Source organism: Balaenoptera borealis (assembly GCF_965194805.1).
Source record: "Balaenoptera borealis genome assembly, chromosome: X".
NCBI classification, from domain to species: domain Eukaryota; kingdom Metazoa; phylum Chordata; class Mammalia; order Artiodactyla; family Balaenopteridae; genus Balaenoptera; species Balaenoptera borealis.
In genome coordinates, this window is record NC_138881.1 from 86,610,355 (window position 1) to 86,619,122 (window position 8,768).

Consider the following 8,768-nt stretch of genomic DNA (forward strand, 5'->3'; position numbering starts at 1 on the left):
TAAAAAAACAAACAAACCAAGACCCAACTATATAATGCCTGCAAGAGACTGACTTCAACTTTAAGGACATATATCGATTAAAGAGAAGGCCTGGAATAAGATATTCCATTCAAATGGAAATCAAAAGCAAGCAAGGATAGCTATACAGTAGTCCCCCTTTACCCATGGAGGATATGTTCCAAGATCCCCAGTGGATGTCTGAAACTGCACAGTATAGAAGCATATATATATATACTATGTTTTTTCCTATGTATACATACCTATGATAAAATTTAATTCATAAATTAGACATAATAAGACATTAACAACAATAACTCATAATAAAATAGAACAATTCTAACAATATACTGTAATAAAAATTATATGAATGTGCTTTCTCTCTCTCTCTCTCAAAATATCTTATTGTACTGTACTCACCCTTCTTCTTGTGATGATGTGAGGTAATATAATACCTACATGATGAGACGAAGAGAGGTCTGTGGTTGTGTGTCAGGAGCAGACTATGTCAGTGATTGGGGATTCCAGGTGGAACAGGGTGGAATGGTGAGATTTCATCATTCAATTTAAAATTTATGAAATAAAAAGGATCATGAGAGACAACTATGAACAACTATGCCAATAAATTGGACAACCCAGAAGAAATGGATAAATTCCTAGATACAACCTATGACAACTGAATCATGAAGAAACAGAAAATCTGAATAGACTGATTACAAGGTAAGGAGATTAAATCAGTATTCAAAAACCTTCCAACAAACAAAAGTCCAGGACCAGATGGCTTCACTGGTGAATGGTACCAAACATTTAAAGTAAAATTAACACCAATCCTTCCAAACTCTTCCAAAGAAAAACAGAAAAGAAGGAAACACTTTCAAACTCATTTTACGAGGCCAGTATTATCCTCATAACAAAACCTGGCAAGGACACCACAAAAAGAAAATGACAGGCCAATATCCGTGATGAACACAGATGCAAAAATCCTCAACAAAATATTAGCAAGATGAAACCAACCCTATAAAAGAATCACAGACCATGATTAAGTGGAATTTATTCCAGGGAAACAAGGATGGTTCAACATCTGCAAATTAATCAATGTGATATATACCACATTAACAAAATGAAGGGTAAAAATCATATGAACATCTCAATAGATGCAGTAAAAGCATACAACAAAATTCAACATCCATTTATGATTTTAAAAAATCTCAACAAAGTGTACATAGAGGGAACATACCTTAACATAATAGAGACCATATATGAAAAGCCCAAGCTAACACCACATTCAGTGGAGAAAAACTGAAACCTTCCTCTAAGATTAGGAACAAGACAAGGATACCCACTCTCATCACTTTTATTCAACATAGTATTGGAAGTCCTAGCCACAGCAATTAGGCAAGAAAAAGAAATAAAAGGCATTCCAATCAGAAATGAAATAGTAAAACTGTTGCTATTTGCAGATGACATATTATATATGGAAAACCCTAAAGACTCCATCAATAAATTCTTAGAACTAATGAACAAATTCAGTAAAGTTGCAGGATACAAAATCAGAAAATGTTGCATTTCTATACATTAATAATGAACTATCATAAAGAGAAAATAAGAAAACAATCCCTTTTACAACTGCATCAAAAAAAATTCCTAAGAATAAATTTAACCAAGGAGGTGAAAGACCTGTACACTGAAAATTAGAAGACATTTATGAAAGAAGAATAAATGGAAAGACATTCCATGTTCATGGACTAGAAGAATTAATGTTGTTAAAACATCCAAACCACCCAAAGCAATCTACAGATTCAGTGCAATCCCTATCAAAACTCCAATGGCACTTTCCAAAGAAATACAACAAATAATCTTAAAATTTCTTTGGAACCACAAAATACCCCAAGTAGTCAAAGCAATCTTGAGAAAGAAGAACAAAGCTGGAGGCATCACACTTACTGATTTCAAACTATATTACAAGGTCATAGTAATCAAAATAGTATGGTATTGGCATAGAAACAGACACATAGATCAATGGAACACAGTAGAGAGCCCAAAAACAAATCCATGCATATACGGTCAATTTATGACAAAGGATCTAAGATATACAATTGGGAAAGGGCAGTCTCTTCAATAAATGGTACTGGGAAAACTGCACAGTCACATGCAAAAGAATGAAACTTGACAACTACCTTACACCATACACAAGAATTAACTCAAAATGACTTAAAAACGTGAACGTAAACCTGAAATCATTAAAAAGAACTCCTAGAAGAAAACATAGGCAGTAATCTCCTTGATATTGATATTGGTAAGAATTTTTTGGATTTGACACCAAAAGCAAAAGCAACAAAAGCAAAAATAACAAGTGGGACTACATCAAACCAAAAAGCTTCTGCACAGTAAAGGAAACCATCACCAAAATGAAAAGGCAACCTACCAAATGGGAGAAAATATTTATAAATCATATATCTGATAAGGGGCTAATATCCAAAATGTATAAAGATCTCATACAACTTAACAGCCAAAAAAATACAATTGAAAAATGGGCAGAGTATTGAAGTCCTAGCCACAACAATCAGATGAAAAAAAAGGAATCCAAATTGGAAAAGAAGTAAAACTGTCACTGTTTGCAGATGACACGATCTATATAGAAAAAAATCCTAAAGACACCACCAAAAAACTACTAGAGCTCATCAATGAATTCAGTAAAGGTGCAGGATATAAAATTAACATACAGAAATCTGTTGCATTTCTGTACACTAACAATGAAGGATCAAAAAGAGAAATTAAGGAAACAATCCCATTTACTATCACATCAAAAAGAATAAAATACCTAGGAATAAACCTACCTAAGGAGGTAAAAGACCTGTACCCAGAAAACTGTAAGACACTGATAAAAGAAATTGAAGACAACACAAACAGATGGAAAGCTACACCGTGTTCACAGATTTGAAGAATCAGTATTGTTAAAATGACCATACTACCCAAGGCAATCTACAGATTCAATGCAATCCCTATCAAAATGCCAATGGTATTTTTCACAGAACTAGAACAAATAATTCTAAAATGTGTATGGATATGCAAAAGACCTCGAATAGCCAAAACAATCTTGAGAAACAAAAACAGAGCTGGAGGTACCATGCTCTCTGGCTTCAGACTATAGTACAAAGATAAAGTAATCAAAACAGCATGGTACTGCCACAAAAACAGACATATAGATCAATGGAACAGGAGAGAAAGCCCAGAAATAAACCCACACACCTATGGTCAATTAATCTACAACAAAGGAGGCAAGAATATACAATGGAGAAAAGACAGTCTCTTCAATAAGTAGTGTTGGGAAAACTGGACAGCTACATGTAAAAGAAGGAAATTAGAATATTTTCTTACACCATATAAAAAATAAACTCAAAATAGATGAAAGACCTAAATGTAAGACCAGAAACCATAAAACTCCTAAAAGAAAACATAGGCAGAACACTGTGACATAAACTGCAGCAATATTTTTTTGGATCTATCTCTTAAGGTAAAGGAAACAAAAGCAAAAATAAACACTTGGGACCTAATTAAACTTAAAAGCTTTTGCACAGCAAAGGAAACCATCAGCAAAACAAAAAGACAACCTACTGAATTAGACAAAATATTTGCAAATGATATGACCGATAAGGGATTAATATCCAAAATGTATGAACAGCTCATACAACTCAACATCAAAAAAACAAACAACTCAATTAAAAAGTGGGCAGAACACCTGAATAGACATTTTTCCAAAGAAGACATATAGATGGCCAACAGGCACATGTAAAGATGCTCAACATTGTTAATCATCAGAGAAAGGCAAATCAAAACCATTAGATATCACCTCATGCCTGTCAGATGGCTATCATAACAAAAAAAAACCACAAATAAGAAATGTTGGAGAAGATGTGGAGAAAAGGGAACCCTTTTGGTATACTGTTGGTGAGAATGTATACTGATGCAGCCACTGTGGAAAACAGTAGGGAGGTTCCTCAAAAAACTAAAAATAGAACTACCATATGATCCAGCAATTCCACTCCTGGGCGTATATCCAACAAAAACAAAAACATTAATTCGAAGAGATACATGCACCCCAATATTCATAGCAGCATTATTTACAATAGCCAAGATGTGAAAGCAACCTAAATGTCTTTCAACAGACGAATGGAAAATGAAGATGTGGTATATATATACAATGGAATACTACTTGGCTATAAAAAAGAATGAAATTTTGCCAATTACAACAAAATGGATGGACTTGGAATACATTATTCTAAGTGAAATAAATCAGACAAAGACAAATACTGTATGATATCATTTATATGTGGAATCTAAAACATAAAACAAACTAGTGATTATAACAAAAAAAAGGAGCAGACTCACAGATATAGAGAACAAACTAGTGGTTACCAGTGGGGAGAGGGAAGTGGGAAGGGGAAATATAGGGGTAGGGGATTAAAAGTTACAAACTACTATGTATAAAATAAATACGCTACAAGGATATATTGCACAGCACAGGGAATATAGTCAGTATTTTATAATAACTATAAATGAAGTATAACCTTTAAAAGTTGCGAATCACTATGTTGTACACCTGAAATTTATATATATTGTAAATCAACAATACCTTAACGAAAAATCATGTTAAAAGAGCCAATGCTTTTGTAACTGAGCTCTAATTATTAAAGAATGAATGATTAAAATAAAAACAATAAGAGAACAAGTACCTCGATTAAAATATGGGCCTTACACCTTAACAGACACCTCACTGAAGAAGATATACAGATGGCAAATAAGCATATGAAAAGAAGCTCCACGCCATATGTCATCAGGGAATTGCAAATTAAATAACAAGGAGATATCACTATACACCTATTAAAATGCCCTAAATCCAGAACACTGACAACACTAAATAGTGGCAAAGATGTTGAAGAGCAGAACTCTCATTCATTGCTAGTACAAATATAAATTCGTACAGCCACTTTGAAAGACAGCTTGGTGGTTTCTTACAAAACTAAACATATTCTTCCAATACAATCCAGCAATCACATTCCTTGGTATTTACCTACAGGAAGTGAAAACTTATGTCCACATGAAAATGTGCACACAAGTATGTACAGTAGCTTTATTCACAATTGCCAAAACTTTTGAAAGCAAACAAGATGTCCTTCAGTAGGTAAATGGCTAAATAAACTGTGGTATATCTAGACAATGGAATATTACTCAGTGCTAAAAAGAAATGAGCTATCAAGCCATGAAAAGACATAGAAGAACCTTAAATGCTTATTACGCAAAGAACACAAACTGAAAAGGCTACATACTGTATCATTCCAACTATATAACATTCTGGAAAAGGCAAAACTGTAGAAACAGTAAAAAGGATCAGTGGTATCCAGGGGTTGTGGGGCGAGTGGTGGTACTGAGTACACAGGATTTTTTTAAGGCAGTGGAATATTCTGTATGATACTACAATGACTGACATAAGTCATTATACATTTGCCCAAACCCACAGAATGTACAGCATCAAGAGTGAACACTAAGATAAACTATGAACTTTGGGTAATTACGATGTGTTGATACAGATTCATCAGTTGTAATAAAAGTACCACTCTGGTGGGGTATGTTGAAAATGGGGGAGGCTATGTATGTATAGAGGCAGGAGGTACATGGGAAATCTCTGTACCTTTCTCTTGAATTTTCTATGAACCTACAAACTGCTCCACACACACAAAAAAATTAAGCCTTAAAAAAAAAACCACAGGGCTTCCCTGGTGGCGCAGTGGTTAAGAATCTGCCTGCCGATGCAGGGGACACGGGTTCGAGCCCTGGTCTGGGAAGATTCCCACATGCCGCAGAGCAACTGGGCCCGTGAGCCACAACTACTGAGCCTGCGCGTCTGGAGCCTGTGTTCCGCAACAAGAGAGGCTGCAACAGTGAGAGGCCTGCGCACCGCGATGAAGAGTGGTCCCCGCTCACTGCAACTGGAGAAAGCCCTCGTACAGAAACGAAGACCCAACACAGCCAAAAATAAAATAAATAAATTAATTAATTTTAAAAAAAACCACCACAGAATGGAAGGAAATATTTGCAAATCAGGCATCTAATAAGGTTCTAACATCTTGAATATATAAAGAGCTCTTACAATTCAACAACATATTGACAGCCCAATTAAAAAGTGGACAAAAGACTTGAATAGACATTTTCCAAACAAGTTATACAAATGGCCAGCAAGCAAATGAAAAAATGTTCAACATCATTATTAGAGAAATGCAAAACAAAACCACAAGGAGATACCACTTCACACCCACTAGGCTGGTCATAAGCAAAAAAACAAAGTAACAAGTGTTGATAAGGATGTGGAGGGGGACTTCCTTGGTGGCGCAGTGGTTAAGAATCCGCCTGCCAGTGCAGGGGACACAGGTTCAAGCCCTGGTCCGGGAAGATCCCACATGCCACGGAGCAACTAAGCCCGTGCGTCACAACTACTGAGCCTGTGCTCTAGAGCCCGCGGGCCGCAACTACTAAAGCCCACGCACCTAGAACCCATGCTCTGCAACAAGAGAAGCCGCCGCAATGAGAAGCCCACGCACTGCAACGAAGAGTAGCCCCCGCTCGCCACAACTAGAGAAAGCCCACGCGCAGCAACGAAGACCCAATGCAACCAAAAATAAATAAATAAATAAATAATTTTTAAAAAACAAAACAAAATAAAACAAAACAAACAAAAAAAAGGATGTGGAGGAAATGGAAACTTTGTACATTGCTTGTGGGACTATAAAATGGTACAGCCACCCTGGAAAGCTTGGCACTTTCTCAAAAAGTTAAACACAGAATTACCATATGACCTAGCAATTCCACTCCTAGGTACATGCCCCAAAAGAACTGAAAACAGGTGTTCTAAATTTATCTAAAATGACTGATATTTGCATACCTCTGTGATTATACTAAATACCACTGAATTGTTCACTTTAAATGTGTGAATTGTATGTTATATGAATAATGTCTCAATATAGCTGTTATGTGCGTGCATGCACGTGCACACACACACTCTCTCTCTCACATACATATGGAATGAAGTACTAATATGTGCTACTACATGAATGAACCTTAAAACATTATGCTAAGTAAAAGGAGCCAGTCACAAAGGACCACATATTATATGATTCTATTTATATGAAATATCCAGAATAGGCAAACAGAGACAAAATATACATTAGTGGTTGCCCAGAGCTTGAGGGAATAGGGGATTGGGGTGCTTATAGCTAAAGGTTATAGGGTTTCTTTTGAGGTGACAAAAATATTCTAAAATTGACTGTGGTGATGGTTCTAGAACTCTGTGAGTATACTAAAAACCACTGAATTGTATACTTTAAGTGTGAATTATAGTTCAATAAAGCTGTTTTTTCTTTAAAAAAATTAAAACATATCACTAGGAGACAAGGGGATTACAACTTGAGTTGAACTAATAAATTAAGGGAATCAACTATGGAAGCTTACTCACAGATGGAACCCTTGTGCCCCTGGATTCACCTCCTCTAGTCAATTAGAGGACAGGGGTGGCGGTTCATATCCAGAACTCTGTGATCCACATGGGCACCACAGGATTTTACTAGCTGAATATGCAAGATCTGTGTCTTCCATGGTTTACTGTGCTCTTGTTGGTAGAGAACGGCAACGTGAGTTTCTACAGGTTGAGCCCACCTTTGCCACTGTGGTTCGGTGACTACCACCAGCATTTCCCTCACAGACACCCTAGTAGCTTTATATTTCCGCTTGTCATTGATAATTTGCTGAGGATACTAACAGTGCTGCTTCTCTTCTATGTCCCTGCTTCCAGGAAGCTAGATTCTTCTTCAGGAAAGGTTCCACATTTCAGTGGACATGCAAAATGCCTCCAGTGTCCTGGTGTAACATTTGGCAGGCAATGAACCAGCCTTCTTCAGAGCTAAGGACCAGCCCAAGAACTACCCTGTCAGCAATGTGCAACAGTTTCAGCTACAAGAGGTGTAAAGAAAATGAAATGAGGAACAACAGCAGTACTTTCAAATAGGACATAGCCATAGCACAGCAAGAGGGAAAATGACTATGAAGATTTTCCGAATTCTCTCTTCCACTTGTGTATTTTGAAAAGACGAAAAACAAAGAAACAAATGCTTCTCCACTTTATTTTGTAGGAAATAAGGAAGACTCATTTTTCATGAGTTTTCACTCCAACTTAACATTTCTCCCATCATTTTCCTCTCCAATTTCTTTTAGAGCAGGCAATCCACATCTTTAAACAGCATTAAAAATCTAAAGTCCCATAGTTTTATTTCAACCATTTTATTATCTTTCTGTACTAGTTCCAGACCTTGGCTGCTTACCCATCTCCTCCTTTACCCAATTACATGCAACTAACTATCTACATGTATCACTCAAATTCTATAAGTGAAATCATTCAATATAAGAACAGTACTTTGTATAGTGAGATGGTGAAGGTAAACAACACAGTTGGTCTTACTTTGGATATTTTCTGAAAGTCACTGCCTGGTAGTATATGTGGAAAGTCACTCAAAAGATATATTTCCCCTGTACTTACCTTCCCGTTATCCTCAAAGTATATTTGGCACCGATCTGCTACTCCATTTATCTCTAGATATTTTTCTCAGAGCAGGTAGAGCATGAGGATTCCAATCACAGGCATGGATGAAGGCAGCATCAGCATAAACTAGGAATGGTAATGTAAAATAGTCAATCCCTACAGGAAGATTAGACACTGGTTGAGA

General features: G+C 36.3%; 1 pseudogene across 1 annotated transcript; it reads right to left on the reverse strand.

Annotated features, from left to right (window-relative positions):
* Positions 1-7,779: 7,779 nt before the first annotated feature.
* Positions 7,780-8,768, reverse strand: LOC309620952 (tRNA wybutosine-synthesizing protein 2 homolog pseudogene; annotated as a pseudogene). The gene is made up of 2 exons: positions 8,444-8,768; positions 7,780-7,998 (listed from the first exon to the last, which is right to left on the reverse strand). The product of its transcript is annotated as a tRNA wybutosine-synthesizing protein 2 homolog pseudogene (transcript).